The 17,626-nt window shown below is 42.3% G+C and overlaps 1 long non-coding RNA gene across 1 annotated transcript in view; it reads left to right on the plus strand.

Moving 5' to 3' along the window:
* Window positions 1–14,788, plus strand: part of LOC141567838 (uncharacterized) — a 190,805-nt gene extending 176,017 nt beyond the window's left edge. Inside the window, exons 5-6 of the long non-coding RNA XR_012490706.1 lie at window positions 5,920–6,043; window positions 14,648–14,788. This is a non-coding gene — a long non-coding RNA (uncharacterized LOC141567838). The remainder of the gene's footprint in view (window positions 1–5,919; window positions 6,044–14,647) is intronic.
* The last annotated feature ends 2,838 nt before the right edge of the window (window positions 14,789–17,626 follow it).

The raw sequence follows: 17,626 nt of genomic DNA on the forward strand, positions 1-17,626 counted from the left end.
ACACAAACCCTGGCCTTGTCATCTCCAAGCTGTGCCTGTGTCCCTGGGAAGTCGCTTGAACTGTCATGGATCATAGTCTTCCTCCAGGCCAGGCCTCTGCTCAGGATTTTACATCTAGTTCCCTCAGTGAAGGAGGTAGTGCTGTCATTACTGGATACATGACGAGACAGGGGCCCAGGGCCACCAAGTGGCATGGCCAAGGCCAGAAGCCCCGCAAGTGGACAGACGAAAAGCCAGGCACAGGCCAGCCCTCTCCAACGCTGCTCTTCCCGGACTCCTGTGAGCCTCAGTCTGTGCAGCTATAAAATGAAGGGGTTGGAACAATTGCCTTCCCCGCTCTTTCGTTTTATGACTTGATATTCACTCATGATTGGGGCAGGTTTGAAATTACTTCAGAGACCTAGCGTCTGCCAAATTGTAATCAAATTGGCTGCCCGGTTTGAGGTCCAATAAACAAGACTGTGTCGGTGGCTCAATCCCACTTCATGATGGTGATGGCGCATTTCCCGGGGTTGCTGGAGCCCATGGGGGGCTGGCCCTGTGTCACGTCCCCCCTCACTTTCCACAGTCAAACCCCAGCCTTTCAGAACACAGCATGTTCCTTTCTGCGGCCATCAAGACCTCTGCTCAGACAATGACTCAATCACTGTGATTTATTTTAATTGAAAAGTCTACCAGCCACCTTTGGCCAAAGCATCTGGCCATGTCCTCTGTGATTTCCTACCAGAAAATGCTTTAGCCTGCAATGATGGAACAGGCCAGTGAAGGGGAGGGACGAGTGGGCCTGACTGACATTTCAGAAGATCCTTAAATGGATATTCTAGTTTGTTTTTTTCCAAACAGTAATATTTATAAATCACTACATGGGTTTTGTAGCAGTCTTAAAAACAGTTATTTATACTAAATTGAACCCTATATGTACTCTATTATTTTTTACATATATTTTTCTTTTAAATTTAGTGAAAGCATCAAACAAATGAGAGGAGGCAGGATCCTCTCAGTCCCTGACATAATGGGATAGTCCGGGTTTTGCCCCTGTCTTTCCTGCCCTGTGTCTTCAGACAAATTGCCTAGTATCTCTTCATCTTGGTTTCCTACCAGTAGAACTGAGATTATACTACCTACCTCGAGTGAATGGTTTTTGTTTGCTTGTTTCATTTCTTTCTTTCTTTCTTTCTTTCTTTCTTTCTTTCTTTCTTTCTTTCTTTCTTTCTTTCTTTCTTTCTTTCTTTCTTTCCTTTCCTTTCCTTTCCTTTCCTTTCCTTTCCTTCCATCCCTCCCTCCTTCCTTTTTTCCTTCCTTCCTTCCTTCCTTCCTTCCTTCCTTCCTTCCTTCCTTCCTTCCTTCCTTTTTTTCTCTCTACCCTTTACTCTTTGCAAACTTGTTCATTTTTTGGTGAGGACCCACTGAAAAAGAATCACAGCATATACTTACAAATTAAAAGGAACTAGGCAAAATTAAGAGATTTCTGTTTTTATTAGGAAAGGTGAGGGGAAAAAATGAGGCCGACAAGTAGGGAGAGAAGAGGCAAGCAGAAAGGGAATGTGGAAGAGGAAACAGGCAGGAATTGTCCACCGGCAAGGCTGCATTCTTTCTTATTTTCTCAGCTGGTCTTCATTTAATTCTTATACAAAAGAAAGTCCACAATAAATGATTCTTCATCCTTATTTTACAGATGAGGAAAACCAGGTTCAATGAGTTCGTAAAACCTGTCCCAGGTCACTCTCAGTGAGTTAGATCTAAGTGCAGCATTTCCGGTTTCAGAGCCCAGGCTCTTTCCCCAACGTGTAGTGATGGTGTGAGCTGTGCAGAGTCACCGAGGAAGGTGGCCTTGAGCTAATTAGGCTCCTGTGGGTGGGACTAGGCAAAAAGGGGAGGTGCCAAAAGGAAACGTCACATTGGGGATATTGGTAGGAAGCGGATAGGATTGTGGCAGGTCCTAGATACAATGGAACAAAAGACCCTTACTGGTAGGTCGTGAACTCAGAGCAGGGATGGAAAGGAACCGGTCTGGCTTCTACCCACTGCAGGAATCCCCCCTCCAACCTCACGGACAAATGGGCTCCCATCCCCGGCTCTCTTACCTCCAGCCGAGGAGTTCCCTCCCCACACAGCAGCATCCGGTGCAGGAGCATCTGTCCACCGGCCGTAGCTATGCCCCTAAGCCTAACCTCGGTTGGATATGAGAAACTTTAAGATATTCATTTCTCTTCTGAAGACTCCTGTTCTGAAAAATTCAGCTTCCTATGACCGTTCCTCCCATGACATGGTCATTGCATGGTTGTTAAGCTATTAGGTTGGTGCGAAAGTAATTGCGGTTTAAAAAGTTAAAAATAATTGCAAAATCCACAGTTACTTTTGCACCAACCTAATGATATTTATCATCCACTCTACAGTGGATGCACAGCAAGGACCTAGGATGTCTGCTCGTCAGAGGACCTGTCTGTCAGACTCACCTCCCTGTCTGTTCTTTATGATACTGCTTGGCTTTTATGCTGAGTAATGAAGTAATACATATTAATTGCAGATAACTTAAAAAAAAACATAATATGGGTAAACAGATCGTTATTAACTTTGAATTCCAAACCAGACACTCTGCTACATACACTTTAACGCACATTATCTCATTGAAAAATCACAAAGCCCTGCAAGGTCATCATTATGGCCACTGTAGGAAGTAGACAGGTCATTTTAGTAGATTTAGGTCATTTTCTCAAGGTCACACCCATGAAAAGAGGATACAAACCCAATTATCTGCTACAGCCCAACAAAGACAATGCAAACTGATAACTAGGAGATATTATGCCAGCACATTTTAATACACCTTTCATGTATTTATTTTACCCACAGACATCCTTAGTTTTTTTTTCTTCATCAAATTGAGAAATAGTGTATGAATTCAATAATGACAGATATAAAATACCATTCAGAGGATACGCTGCCGATTTATTTAAACTTCCCCTTATTGACGGACAGTTAGATAGTTCTCTACTTGTCTGCTAACATAAATAATGCTGTGAAAAAAAAATCTTACAAGTAGATATTTGTGCAATCTGCAATTGTTTTCTCAAAATAAACTTTTAGGAGTAAAATTCTCGTGTAAACGTACCTGGAGCTGATTGCAGTGCCCCAAAAGGGACACGACTGCATGTAAAATTAAAAAAATAAAACTGTGCCCAGAAAATGCTTTACCTCTTTCCAGATAATTCTATGAAGCCATCAGCCTTGATTGACTCATGTACCCCTGGAAACCCAGGGCCTAGAACAACATCTGGTACACACTTGTCACTCTTAAGTATTTGATGAATGATTGAATGAATGAATGAAATAAAAGTGCCTTCCTTGAGCCTCCTTTAGGGGAAGGTTCTTGCATTCCCTGAGGCTCCTAGGAAATTGATAACTGCATTTATGAAACCCATGCGGCTATGTTTACCCTAATGTGTGACCCAAGAATGCTTTGTCTCTCTCTGTTCTCCCCCAGTTGCCCATCCCAGAGGTGGACCTAGCCCTGATGGGGAAAACCACAGGCTTTAGACTAACATCCTGGAATACCACCCAGGCCCCTGCTGTCATGTCTGGTTGTGTAAGTGCCAGCTCTGTGCACATGCACACGCATGTACAAGCTTCGTGTGCACATAGAAGCCTGAGCAGAGAAGCTGGTGGGCAACTCTAGATGGCAGCTCCTCATCCCACAGCTGGTTAGATGACACGATCTCTGGGTAGAATCCTCTGACGTCATCTGAGTTAATAAGAGGACAATCGATGTGTTTCTGAAGGTAGAATTTGGAATCTGGCACTTCTCACCTTGAAGGGAAAGGCTCAGCTAGTTGAATATCTGATTTCCATCTTATATAGTACTTTATAGTTTTTATACAACCTGTACACACATGGGTAATACAATAACCTCATAAGATATACATTATCGTTTCCATTTGACAGGTTAGGAATATAGAGTCTAAAATTCATTTTCTTAACTAACTCAAGGTTACATCAGTAGCAAGTGGCAACATCAAAATCTGAAACCACGCCTGTCTGGAGCCCACCTTGGTGTTCCCACTACAAAACCCTGCTGCTGACACCATGGCCTTCCTCCCCACTTCACTATGCCCATCTGATGACACCCCCCACTTCTGTATTTCTCTCAAGTCTCCAGTCACATACAACATGCTCAGCTGCACCAATCAGAGATCCCAGGCCACCTCTCCAAGTGGCTGGCTCCTACCATCTACTCAGGGACCATGCCCACCGAGAAGAAATGGACAGGCTTGGTGTTGAGTCTGTCATCTCCATAAGAACAAGAAACAGTTATTCCCTAGGGCCAGGTTTGAAGACATACCATTTCTCAGTTGCCCTGTGGCCCAGCTATCAAACAGAAGCACTTCTTATGACCAGGAACCTGGCCTATTTTCAAGCCAATGACCTTAAGGTAACAAGATTCAGCTAAGTAGCTTGTTAGCAAGCCAGAAAGCCTCTGAGGCCAGCCATTCCGCCCCACTGTCTTGCCTACACATGGGATCATTTAGAAGGCGGCAGCGATGGGTGCCCTCTGTGATGATGAGTCTAAATGGTGCCATCTTCATTCCCCAGGGGCAGCTCTGTGCATTCCAAGTAGCAAGTGGAGGTTCCCTCGTGCAGCCTTGGAATAAATCAAAGACAGCAGCTGAGACCTCGGCTTTCATGGAAATGCTGCTACTTTGCAGCAAGGGACACTCCCGTGATCACTTGCACATTAGAAATGGCCAGTGACATTTTGGAGTTCTTAGGAAGGACCAGGCCTGGCTGAGGCTGAACTGGTGCTCTGTGGGCAGAGCCTGAGAAGTGGGGTGCACAGCTAGGTGATTGGCAGGCAGGCAGATGGTGCAAGGACTGTCGGCTAAAAGTGAGTCAGTAGGTGAGGAAGTGCATTGGCACAAATCAGGTTCAAGAGTGAAGGTCCCTTTCAGGAAATTTGTTAATTCACTCATTCATTCATTCATTTACCAAATGTTTGCTGAGATGCTGTTCTGTGTAATTAAAGTCTATCACTGAACAAAATCGACGAGAGATCCCTGTTCTCAGGCAGGTTATATTCTGGTGGGGGAGAACAGAGGAAAGACAACTAATGTAAGGAGGAAATCAATTACATAGCATGTTACCATAGAGACAAGAGCTAACTCCCAGGTGATGGCGGGTGCATCTATGAAAGGTAAGGATTCAGGGGACCAGATGACCCAGGGCAGGGAGTGGAAGAGATGACAAAGCAGACAGAGGGAGTTGGTTTCTTCCGATGCCACTTAGGGCACTGCCATTCATTCACTCAGTCATTCATGTGATGAAAGTCTGTTGCCCGCCTTCTGAGAGTCATTCTGTCAAGCACACACGTTTATAAGGGATGCCCAGCCTCAAGGAACTCACAACCCAGAGACGTGGTTTTGGATATTCATGGCGTCATATGGGGGAAGATACTAAAATTCAAATACCCAGGCTTCACTCTTGAAGGGTCTGCTTCTATATCATTGCAGTTCTCAACAAGATTCCCAGGGGGCTCTCAGAGAGGGGTTTGACAGTGTAAAATACTTGATTACAAATAGAAGGAACAGAGATAGACATGTGCACAGGAAAGCGTGTAATGCAAACTGAAGGGGCAATCGGCAAAGGCTTCCTGGAGGAGGACTCCTGATCTAATTCTCTAAGGTTAAGTAGGAGTTGGTCAAGCAGGTATGGGGGAGCGGGGTAGAGCAGGCACCGGGGAGGGCATGAGCAGTGGCACAGAGACAGGGTGGGTGTCACAGGCTACGACTAGTGTTCGGTGTCCTTGGAAGCCAAAGTTATGAGACAGTAAGGAAGCTTAGGCCTTCCTTCCTTGTGGCTGAACGTTCAACAAGCAGTCTTATCGAACAAAGCAACCAGCTCTTAGATCTATTGGTTCTCATTCCACAGGCTCACCTTGCTTCTTGAGGAAGAAATAGGCAAGACTTGGGAGGTGGCCTTGCTTGACCCTTGGCCGTGAAGCTCAGCCCACTGCCTTGTGTCCAGCCTCATGTCCACTCACCCTCCAGTACTGGTAAGAGCCATCGTAGAACTTTGGGCCATTCCTGAGACAGAACAGCTAATCCACAAATGTCTGTTGTTAAAGTCACTCCACAGGAAGTTGCTGGGTTTGGCAGACGCCACACAGACATGACATTTAAGCTACATCGTAAAAGTTTACCGAGGGTCCTCTCAGCAGATGCGGCGAGTGTAAGGGTCTAAGCCTGCCTGGGAAACCACGATGGCTTCAATATAGTTGTGCAGCGGTCGTCAGGGGAAAGGAGGAAATGAGACTAGTAAGAAAGGTTAAAGCCAGATTTTGAAGTGTCTTGAATGTCATGCAAAAGAGCCTGAACTTTATTCTAAAGGTGGAGAGGCCATCTGTTGTGTGGAAAAAAATGTATTGCACGTTTGCTATATACTGGTCATTGTGACAGGAACTGAGGTCCCCACAGTAATACAGAAGTGGTTCTGTGTTCTTGGAGTTTGCAGCTGAGAGGAAAAAAGAGACAACAGACAAGTGTCCAGCACTGACCCAGCAGGAGGAGAGCTCCTAAGTTACCTACCCTGGTGAAATATGGAAGTCTTCCCTTGGTAACACCTGGCACCCCTAGTGGTCTTGAGTCCTACCTTCTGTCTCTGGAGCATTACACATGCCCGGGAAATGGAACAAGACATATGGCTACACAGGCAGGTCAGACTAAGGATTGGGAGAAGTAGAGATAAGTCTCACTTGTGGCTGAATGTTCAACAAGCAGCACATTGTCTGTTGTCAACAAGGGGTCTTCTGCTTTGGCTTCCACATTGTTCTGTGTCCCTGGTGCTGGTGATGGAGACAGTTTAAGCCCTGGAGCAGGAAAACGCTTCACAGTGACTGATTTGGGCATCTTCTGCCTTCCTTTGGAAACAGTGCCTTTAAATCTTAATAGTGAAGTACACCAAACAAATGCAATCACAAAATGCCAAGAAGCAAAACCCGTATAAATAAATGATCATTTTCCTGCTCACCGCTTTCTGGAAGCTCATTATATCTGAACTCACTGAACAAGATTTCCTAGACTGTATTTGTCTAGCTTGTAATTAAAGTACAAGTTTTTCCCCAGTCTGAAGTCAAGTATGGGGAAAAAACTTTGGCAATTGTTCTCAAAATGGCATTCTTTCTAAATTAGTTGTGAAATTTACATTGCAACCTACTCCCCATTAATGGAGTGTGTGTTTTAAATTTGTGTTATTCTAACTTAATTAGCTATTTGCTACTCAAAAAATGCGGTAATCAGGAACGCAGAGGACGGAAAATGCACAATGTCTGCGTTCAATAACTGTTTAATGATCACAGTGGAACTTTCACATTCAAACAACTCCAGCACTTTAAAGCCGTCTTCTCTCTGCTGGAGCCTCCACCTACAGGCCAACCTCTTGGATTTCTTAGAAGGGAAACAGGTGGTAAGATTGTGAACTTGGTCTTAAGCGCTGTTAAATGGAGCAAGACAACAATTGCAGTTAAAAGAAGATATATCGGTTAAGATAAGGTCCACCTAAGAAGGATAGGGTATCTAAACTAACACCTCAGCAAGACACAAATATGTTCTCTCCCATAAAAGAGGTACGGCGATTGGTGGTATAGCTCAGGTAGCTTCTTGAATTTGTCCCAATTGAAGTCCCTTCCATTTTGCTGCTCTGTCATCCTCAGCACACAGTTTTCTACCTCGGCGTCCAAGACACTGCTCAAGAATCAGCCATCACATCTCCCAGCAGGTAGGAAAGGGGAGCATTTCCTCTGAATCACACACAGCACTTCTGCTTACATACCATTGGCCAGTACATGGTCCTTTGAATACATTGGGCTGCATGGGAAGACAGGAAATGGAATTCTATGCAAGGCAAGCACCCATTCAGCTAAATTTTGCTGGCTGAAGATGTTTACAAATGAAGAATAAAAAACTTTTTAAATGAATTTAAAAAAATCAGTTTCTGCCAGGACAGGGAATGGACCCAATTTCTTAGCCTAAGAGAAGCACTCATTCTGGTGACTGGAGGAAAACCAGCTTGAACGCTTGCTGGGTACAGAAAGCCTTAGTACTTCTAGAACCCCCTCACTGCTTTTCTCAGCTCTCATGGAGTCCTCTAACCTCGTTTCCAGTCCCCTTGTTGTAAAAGAGGAAATGTACAAAAACTGTTTGCACATTTGTGAAGGAGATTTGGATTCCTTTCCCCTCCACACCCACTGGTAAAAACTTCCCTAGTCAATGAGAAACAGTTGAGATCACTTCATATTTCAGATGGAATTTTCATACACACATACACACACACACACACACACACACACACACACTCACACACTCACACTCACTGGGAGATGATTAAGAGACTACCTGGTACAGCTATTCTTGGTCCTCCATATGACATTGACAGGCTGTGGGCAGGCGAGAAAAAAAGAAGGGCTTGCTGTTTGTGGTGAGACACCAAGGTGTTTGCCAGGAAAGAAAAGTCGCATATGCCAAAAATTCAGCGTCTGGGAAACCACCCAAAGCTTGACTGCCCACTCGTCCCTGCTGTTCAGAGGAAACAGCCCCTCTTTTTACAGAACTTCCATCCTTTTGTTCTTACAAATCCATCAGTAAATACATATTCTTGGGAGGGAAAAAAAAGCAACAACCGAATGTCAAATTTCATCCCAGATTCATGGGGTGGAGCTAAGGGGAAAATCCGCATCAGTTGTGGCTTTGTTCAAAGATGAAAATCCAAGGCTGCAGAGGAGGGGTCCCCGAATCAGAAATGAGGTGCAGAAACACCGGTGACATCTCCCAACCTCATGGGTGTCACTCTTTGCCCGATGTTGGTGTTTATTGTGTTCAATCAGTTTTTATCATTTCAAAACCAATCCTTGTTCATTTCAAATAATATGAAAAATACAGTAATACAAAAAATAAATGAGAAAGTAAAACCCCCTATTGTTATGGGAGGTTCTTGTTAAACTACCTCTTTGTGGTCTCGGTAATGCTATGCATTACTTTGCAGGTGGATTTGCAGGCTGTGATCATTTTCTACTGTATTGAAGTAAAATAGTCTAAGGTCTACATGAGCATCGTGTGTAATCCCTGAAACTACATGAAATATAGAGTATACTTCTAGCAATCGGCAGTCTAAGAAAATATACGTAAATTTCCTCCCATTATAAAATCATACACAAGGCGTAATCGAAAAATACAGTGAATGTTTAAATTTTAAAAAATTATCACAGGAAAAGACACATTGCCATTAATGCCCCTCAAAATACTCCCCCTCGCTTCGAACACACTTATCCCATCGTTCTTGCCACTTTCTGAAGCAATTCTGGGAGTCCTCTTTCGTGAGTGTCTTTACTTCACCCTGCGTCATGACAAAGCTCTGTGTCACACATCGCTTCTGGTACAGCAATTTCTGTCAAAAACATTACAGTATGTCTCACCCACCTTATTCACTGGATCTGGCACCGTGCAACTTCTGGCTCTTCCCCAAAGTCAAAATGACCATGAAAGGTAACCGTTTTGAATCGATTCAGGACACCGAGGCAGCCGCAACAGCGCAACTAAAGATGCTCACGAAAGACTTCCAGAACTGCTTCAGAAAGTGGCAAGAATGGTGGGATAAGTGTGTTTGAAGCAAGGGGAAGTATTTTGAGGGGGATTAATGGCAATGTGTCTTTTACTGTAATATTTTTTTTAACTTAAATATTCACCATAGTTTTTGATCTCATGTCATACATATGCTGAAAAAATATAACAAACTGTTGGACATAAAGTAAATTCAAAGGAAAGAAAGGGAGTTGACAAGTCTCAGGAATAAAGGAGAATTAATATCAGCATGGTAAGGTCAGACGGATGCTGGGAGGGGCCCCAGCGTTTTGGACCAGGATGTCCATAGGTGTGTCATAGGTGTGTCATAGGTGATGAAAACTAGGGTTCTGCTATCCAAGAAGATCCAGAAGGTATGGTTTTGGGTATAAGAAAGCAAAGAACTAGAACTGAGTCTTTGCATAAATTCCGGATTCTCAAACAGTTGTCTCTTCCATGGAAATTGATCACCACTGTGGTCTGGGAAATAATAAGAAAGCTTGACTCTGTCAGAGGTATTGAATGTGGTTAAAAGGTGCCAATAAGAAACTGAAACCCAGGCCTGTGTCATCAAGATCATAAATTAACATGAAAAACAAATCTGATAGTAATGGATATATGTCATTACACATTTGTCTTCCCCATAGAGGATACAACACCAAGAGTGAACCGTAATATACATGATGGACTCTGGGTGATAATGACACATCAATGAAGGTTCACCAGCTGTCACAAATGTATCACTTTGGGGGGGGGTTGATAATGAGGGTGTCTGTGCATGTGTCGGGTGGGAATTATACGGGAATTCTCTACCTTCCTCTCAGTTTTTCTGTGCACCTACAATTGTCTGGTTTATTGAAAACCCAAGGCTCCTTCAGAAGTAATTAGGAAAGTCCTCACCGTGCTCCCATAGGGGAGAAAAAATATCAGAATTTTATTTTAATTAATGGCCTCATAAAATCAGGCTACCATGATGCATCATCAGATATAATGAATAGAAGAATTAATGCTTCAAGAATTGGCAATAACAGCAACAACAGTGAAAACATAAACCTGAAAAAAATGAGTATGAAATAAGTAAAAAGATAAAGGAGATTAAAGTATACATACAAAAATAAATTAAATAAATATACGATGTGGGGGGAAAAAAGCAACTTTGAAAATGTCCCAAGTAAGACTTTTACTAATAAACAAATAGTGAAGTTTAAGTAGAATAAATTTAGCTGAAATTAGATAGATTTGTATAACTTTTAGTAAACTGAAAGATCTAATGGAACCATAATGAGTGTAGGAAAAATAGAGTTGGGAAGTCAGTAGCAAAGAGACGTAAAAGTAAAGATTAAGCAAGTCCAACATACATCTAAGAGGAGTTCAAATAATAGAATCAGATGAGCTCACGTTTGAGGAAACATGGACAAGAAATGTTTGAGCACTGAGGAAAGCTGAGTCTCCATTTAGATGAGTGACAAGTTGTCAGAGATAATACAAAGAAATCCTCGTTTCCCCATGGGGGGAAAAGACAACTGCAGAACATCAAAGAAAAACAATCAGAAAAAAATACAGATTAATTTCAGGAGCAACAAATAAACTGTCAGTAGACTTTTCATCTGCAACAACAGATGCCAGAAAACAAAGAAATACTGTCTCCAAAGTACTGAGGAAAATAGCTGTCAACTCAGAATTCTAGAGCCAGAGAAATTACCATTCAAAAGTGAGAGCAACATAAAGACATGTTTAGATCAAGTCTCATAGGTTTTACTCAAAAATGCTGCCTTAAAAATGCATTTCAGAATAAAGGAAATTGAGGGCAAAAAGAAAGGGTGGCGGGGAGTAACTACAGGTCAACAAATAAAATTCATAAATCTGTGTGTTTAAAAAGTTGTTTTGTATCAGGCTACCATACAGTCTTCATCACTTTCGTGGGGTGTACCCCAAGTGTATCATTTATTTTAGAAAAGTATCTGAATCCTTGTTTAAATTATCAGTGTTGTTTCTTTGTTTGTTTATTTGTTTTTCCAGACAGTTGCATTCTTTTAAAAGCCCAGTGTCCCATGTCAGATAAAGTAAATTTAAATAAGCATCGATTGTAAGAATAAAAATTAAGGAGGATGATAATTTAGATTAGTTTAAAAACAGGTGGAGCTTACACAGTTGACTGTATTATGAGGGAGAATAAAAGTACTGATTAACTTTAGGCTTTGTAAGAATGCCTAATCCAATGGAGGAGAGCCATGAAATAATTATGTTATATAATAAAAGGGAACTAGATTTAGATAAAACTCAATCTTTCTAGAGGAAGGTAGAAAAAGAGGGAAATAAAACAATGAAAAGGTTAAATATAAAAGGCAAAGATAAGATACATAAATAAGTCCAAAAAGCAGCCAAATCACAGTAAATATTGTATCCTCAGGTTTGGTTTTAAAAAGTATGTTGTTTACACTTATTCATATCTAACACAGAATTTCTTGTGTCAACAGATATTTTTATCCATCCACAAGTCACTGTGGATACAGCAATAAGCAGGACAGATGACTGCCGTATCTCTCTGGAATTTATATTTTAGTATGGTGAAGTAATAGTAAACAAACAGATATGTAATATCAAATATAGATAAGTCTATACTGGGTTGAACAGTGTTTCCCAAAATCCATGTTTACCCAGAGCCTCTGGATGTGAGCTTATTTGGAAATGGGGTTTTTACAGATATAATTAGTTAAATTAATGTGAGGTCATACCGAATTAGGATGGGTCCTGAATCCAATGACTGGTGTCCTTATAGGGAGAAGAGATCACATGTGGGGACACACAGGAAGGAAGACACTGAGTGACGATGGCAGAGACACTGGAGTGGTGTGGCAGCACCAAGGGACACCAAGGTTGGCCAACAGCACGTGAACTAGGAACACGCAAGGGAGGATTCTTTCTTAGAGCCTCCAGAGGGATCATGGCTCTGATAACACCTTGATTTCAGATTTACAGCCTCGTAAACTGTGAGAGAACACAGTTCTTGTGGTTTTAAGCCACTTCAGAAAAGTTAAGAAACTTGACTGAGGCTACAGAGCTTATAAACCAGAAGTTGCTGTGAAAACTACATGTAATAATACATATAAAGTTCTTAGGAAAATGGCCAGCACATAGCATGCATTTAATATATTGGATATTAATATTGTAACATACTGGATGAAATTTGGCAATTTGTAAGGTGTATGCGATATATGCAGGCATGTTGATTAAACCGAGCTTCAAAACAACACCAAAGAAGAAAAATTATGGAAGGACAAGCAAGGAACTGCTAATGAGGAAGGTATTAGACATTTGATGAGAAAGAAATCTTAATTGCATATCCTTCTGGTAGTTAGACTTTTTTTAGCATATGCATGTATGTTTTTATTAATAAAAAAACATTATGTTTTTTTATCCACTATAGATTAAGATCAGAATATAGTCGAGTTTTAGCCTCTAATGCTTTCAGTAGAAAAAGATGACATCTGGAATGATAACTCTGCCTGGGGGAGGTGGTGACCTGGGAAAGAAGGTCACACAATGATTAATCTTACAGTAATTAATCATCTGCTTCTGTCTACTCCCACAAGTCTCATATCCAGATATCAGGCACAGGACTCCTACCTTCCAAGTTCTCGGTCTCAAAATAAGTTGGCGCACAGATCCATTCAACTTAAAAATGGTGACACTGAAATTCTCTTTGCAAGGGGTCATTCAATCATGGTTCTACATACATGAAGGTTTGTTGGATTACTTCTTATCGTGTTTTAAGTATGAACTACTTCATCATACTCAGTGAACACTTATTTATTTCTGTGTTCCATATTTTATTGTTTTTAAGGGCTTTCTGGAGGCATAATTGATGTACGTGGAACGGCACTCATTAATGTGCACGATTCGATGAGTTTAGACATAGGCACACACCTGTGATACCATCACCATGATCAAGGCAATAGACATAGTGCCTATAGTTAAAAATACAGTATCATGCAGTTCAAAATGTCAGAGGTTAAGAGTATAGATCACATGTTAAGTGGTCTTACAAAAAAAAGAAAAGGAGGTGAGGAAGGTGTTGGATACATCAATACACTTTTTTATTGAATAAGAGATACTAACACTTACCGAGCATTTTCTAACCTATGAGGTTAAATCTTGTTATTGCTATCAAATAATATGAAATGGAAGTTTACAGGATTGTGTGACATATTCAAGGTCACAGAATAAGCAGAAAAGCAAGACCGAAATGCAATCTGACTGACTTCCAAGACCCATATCTCAATGTTACCCAATGCTGACACAATAAATGAAAGCTATTCCTGTTTCTAGCTGTTAACCAGTTTCAGAGGCATTGAATTCTCTTACTATGAAAAAGGTTTTCAGTGTCCTCACAACCACTAAAACATCCACTTTTTTTTTTTTTTCACTTCTCGAATGTTTGACCATTCCCTGTAAACAGTACAAGGACCGCTGACCTTTCAACCCATCCAGTCCTGTTGCTTTGTCACATGCCATTGTAGACAGACTCAGACGCCTTTGGGCAGGTTTTGTCCCTGCATCTCTTAGAGGTCCCCAGGGTCATATCATCTATGCTTTGAGTTCAAACGAGAATAGTGCTTATCCTGAAATGAGACTAAAACATATGTTTTCACCTCTCTCTGACATATCCCTGAAATTCAGAACTCTCGTATCGTCCCACTTAGTCTGAAGCCTGGTCCTTTTCTTTTTCTTTTCCCATATACATAGCAGCTCAACGCTTGGCTCTGGGCCCAAAGTGTATCATATTTCCTTTCAGTTGGAGTTTTGCTTCATCCCTTCCCCTCTGCTGTGAGAGTGATTCCCTCCCAGAGCTACGGAGCTTGGGTGCCATATAAATTAAAATTTAATATGTGTTATTATGATCACCATTATTATCATTACTGTTATTAATAATGTTCTTTTTGGCAGCGTTTGGAAGCCATTCCAGCAGTGACATTTGGCTCCCAGGATAATGGATCTTTTTATGTACAGGCTTGTAGACTTGAGGCCTGCTGGTTTCATTGCAGAGAGAGCAATTCTCTGCCATCAGGAGGCCTGCGGGAGCTGAGAAACCCTGAGAGACCTGGTGGTAGTTTCCAATGTGAACCCAAATCTCTTCGGGTGACCGAGATGGAAAGACTACCATAGTCACCGAAGAAAACAATGAACCCATGCAAGTATTCATTCATTCATTCATTCATTCATTTAATGCAAGTTTGTTGCTCATTTGCAGACCATTGATTTTTATTCTTTTTAAAATCAAACATGGCCTGAGCACTGTTGTAAATGCTGGGAATACTATGATGAGCAAAATCAGTTGTGCTTCCTGCCATCATGGGCCAAGAGTCTTGCAACAACATGCACAGCACACCTGAGACAAGTGCTGAGTCAGACATGTGAGAGGTATGGTGGGGGGGGCCGTGATTTGCAGGTGGATCTGAGTAATGATCAGGCTGGAATCTGAAGGATAAATAGGAGTTAACTGAATACAGGAAGAGAAGAGCCTTCCAGAGAGACAAACACCATGTGTGTGTGAAAGTAGAAGAGGTCCCAGCCCTGATTCCATTAGAGGAGGCAGAGCCAGCCAAGGCATCTGATGATGGCTGCCATCCATGAACTGGCAGAGAAGAGATGCAAAATGAATCATACTTGGTGATTCTGCCTTGCTCATCGTATAGTAGGAAAATAAGACATGGCTGACAGTGCATTAAGTTCCACATGCGAGGAAATGTATGATTCGCTTTCAGAGAACAGAGAGAGATCGTTTATGGCTGCAGGCTATTGGGAAAGGTCCCTGAAGCAGGTCAATTTGACCATAAAGACGACGGTCCAGTTCCCAGATTGATGCCTGGTTTATGAGCCATTGGATGGTACAACACCACCAAGAGTTCAGTTACGGCATCCGGATGGAGTATATGTCAGGATGCTGCAGGGTGTGAAGCCAGAAAAAACAATCAGAGAAGAGCATTCGGGGAGAATATGACCCAAAAAACAGGCACATCAGGTAGCCGTGTTGTGGTCCGGACAGAGTTGTCCCATGGTGGGTCAATGGGATGCAATCCAGGACATCAGGGAAAGGGATTGTGCAAAGTGGAAAGTGGAAGACGAAGCCTGGGAAACCTCCCTCATTAGCAGGAAGTAGCTCAGCCTCTCTGGCCAAGTGCTGCAGGCTATGTCGTGAGAAAGGAGAGGGCCAAGAAAGATCCAACCAGCGGACAGCTTCCCCCACCCAGGCACACAGCCATACTGCTTTGGTGGGCAGAGCTGAGGCAGGCATCCACTGCCCCGATTCCCAACCCAGTGTTATTTTAGTGCTTTGCCTTACTTTTATGTATTTCCTTGTTTTTACCAAACACAACATGCTTGGCTCAGAACAACTTGCCTTTTCCAACCCTGAGGGTACAAGCAAAGCAGCAGCTATAGGAGGAGAAATCTCCGAGGTCCAATACGCAAATAGCCACATTTGTCATGAGCCTGAGGGTTCTCGGAATCATAACTCCCAATAGTTAAATATCCTCCAGAAAGTAGCAGAGTGGAAAATTACTTTTTTCTTTGCATGTTTAACCTAATTTATAGAGAATGAATTCTCTTAAACGTTTTAAAGATTTCCTGATTCAGACTCATGGCTACGCTATTTTGGAAGCTAAACTCAGGATTGTTCATTCCTACTCTCCTGGTAACTAGGAGTCCTGAGGATGTGGGCGTGTCTTCACGGCGCGCTGTCTGAGCTCCACACACATTCAGAAGCCTCTTCTGGTCGTGTTTCCTTTGTAGAGTTTGAAAATGCTTCCTAAGCACTTCCATGTGTATGAGGTCAGGCAATTAGGTTCGTGAACTCATCCTAGAAAAAGTGCTACACACCTCATTGCTGAATATCACTACGGTCACCTTCAAAGTTCTCCCCTTGGGAAGCTATGCACTGACACCAGCACCTAGTCCACCCTTCAAAGCAATTTTGGAACTCTTTTTCTAGAATGGCCATCAGAGCTGTCATCGCATTACCCTTGATGTCCTGAATGTCATCAACATGTCTTCCTTTCAATATTTCCTTTATCTTCAGGTAAAGAAAGAAGTCACTGGGGCCCAGATCAGGTGGGTAGGGAGCGTGTTCCAATACAGTTATTTGTTTACTGGCTAAAAACTCCCTCACAGACAGTGCCGTGTGAGCTGGTGCATTGTCGTGATGCAAGAGCCATGAATTGCTGGTGAAAAGTTCAGGTCATCTCACTTTTTCATGCAGACTTTTCAGCACTTCCAAATAGTAAACCTAGTTAACTGTTTGTCCAGTTGGTACAAATTCATAATGAATGATCCCTTGATATCAAAAAAGGTTGGCAACATAGGTGCAACAAGTTTGCAGACTTTATTGTCTGACCTCATATGTTCTCATTTGTCCCCACCGTGCCATCGTCAGGGAGCTGTTTGGAATCACATTCTACCGCTGAGGCAGCTGGAGTTCTGTGTATTAAAGAAACTTCCCAACTTTCTGGACACCACCCATGTGGGATCCCAAGTCCTCTGCTCTTTCTGCTCTGTCACCAAGACTGCGTCTCCAGTTTGAGCCCTGGAACCCCATCCTCTCTGAGTGGTCATTGGCCTTCTTAGGGTGTATGAACGACGTGGAGATAAGATACTCAGAAGGGTGTCAGGTATACCAAGTCAGACTTACCTGCTCCTTCACGCTACATAACCAGTGGAAACAACTGTTTGTGACAAAACCACCCAGAACCTCAGACGATTTATGTGGCGTTTAAACTCGAGGTACCCAGTTTGGGTAATTATCACACTTTGGCTATAGCCATTCACTCATGCATTCAAAAATGCATGCATTTATTAGTTGTCTTTTCTTAGGCAGGCACTCAACTGTTACTGTCTTTCAAGCGCCAGTCTAATTTGACTAGATCAATCTCTCCCCAGCTGAATCTCCAGAGGTGCATTCAATTCATGCACATTTACTTCTGTATCCCTTTTACACCAGGACAAAAACTCTGGATCAAATAAACATG

This window comes from Rhinolophus sinicus, linkage group LG12 (assembly GCF_036562045.2).
Source record: "Rhinolophus sinicus isolate RSC01 linkage group LG12, ASM3656204v1, whole genome shotgun sequence".
NCBI classification, from domain to species: domain Eukaryota; kingdom Metazoa; phylum Chordata; class Mammalia; order Chiroptera; family Rhinolophidae; genus Rhinolophus; species Rhinolophus sinicus.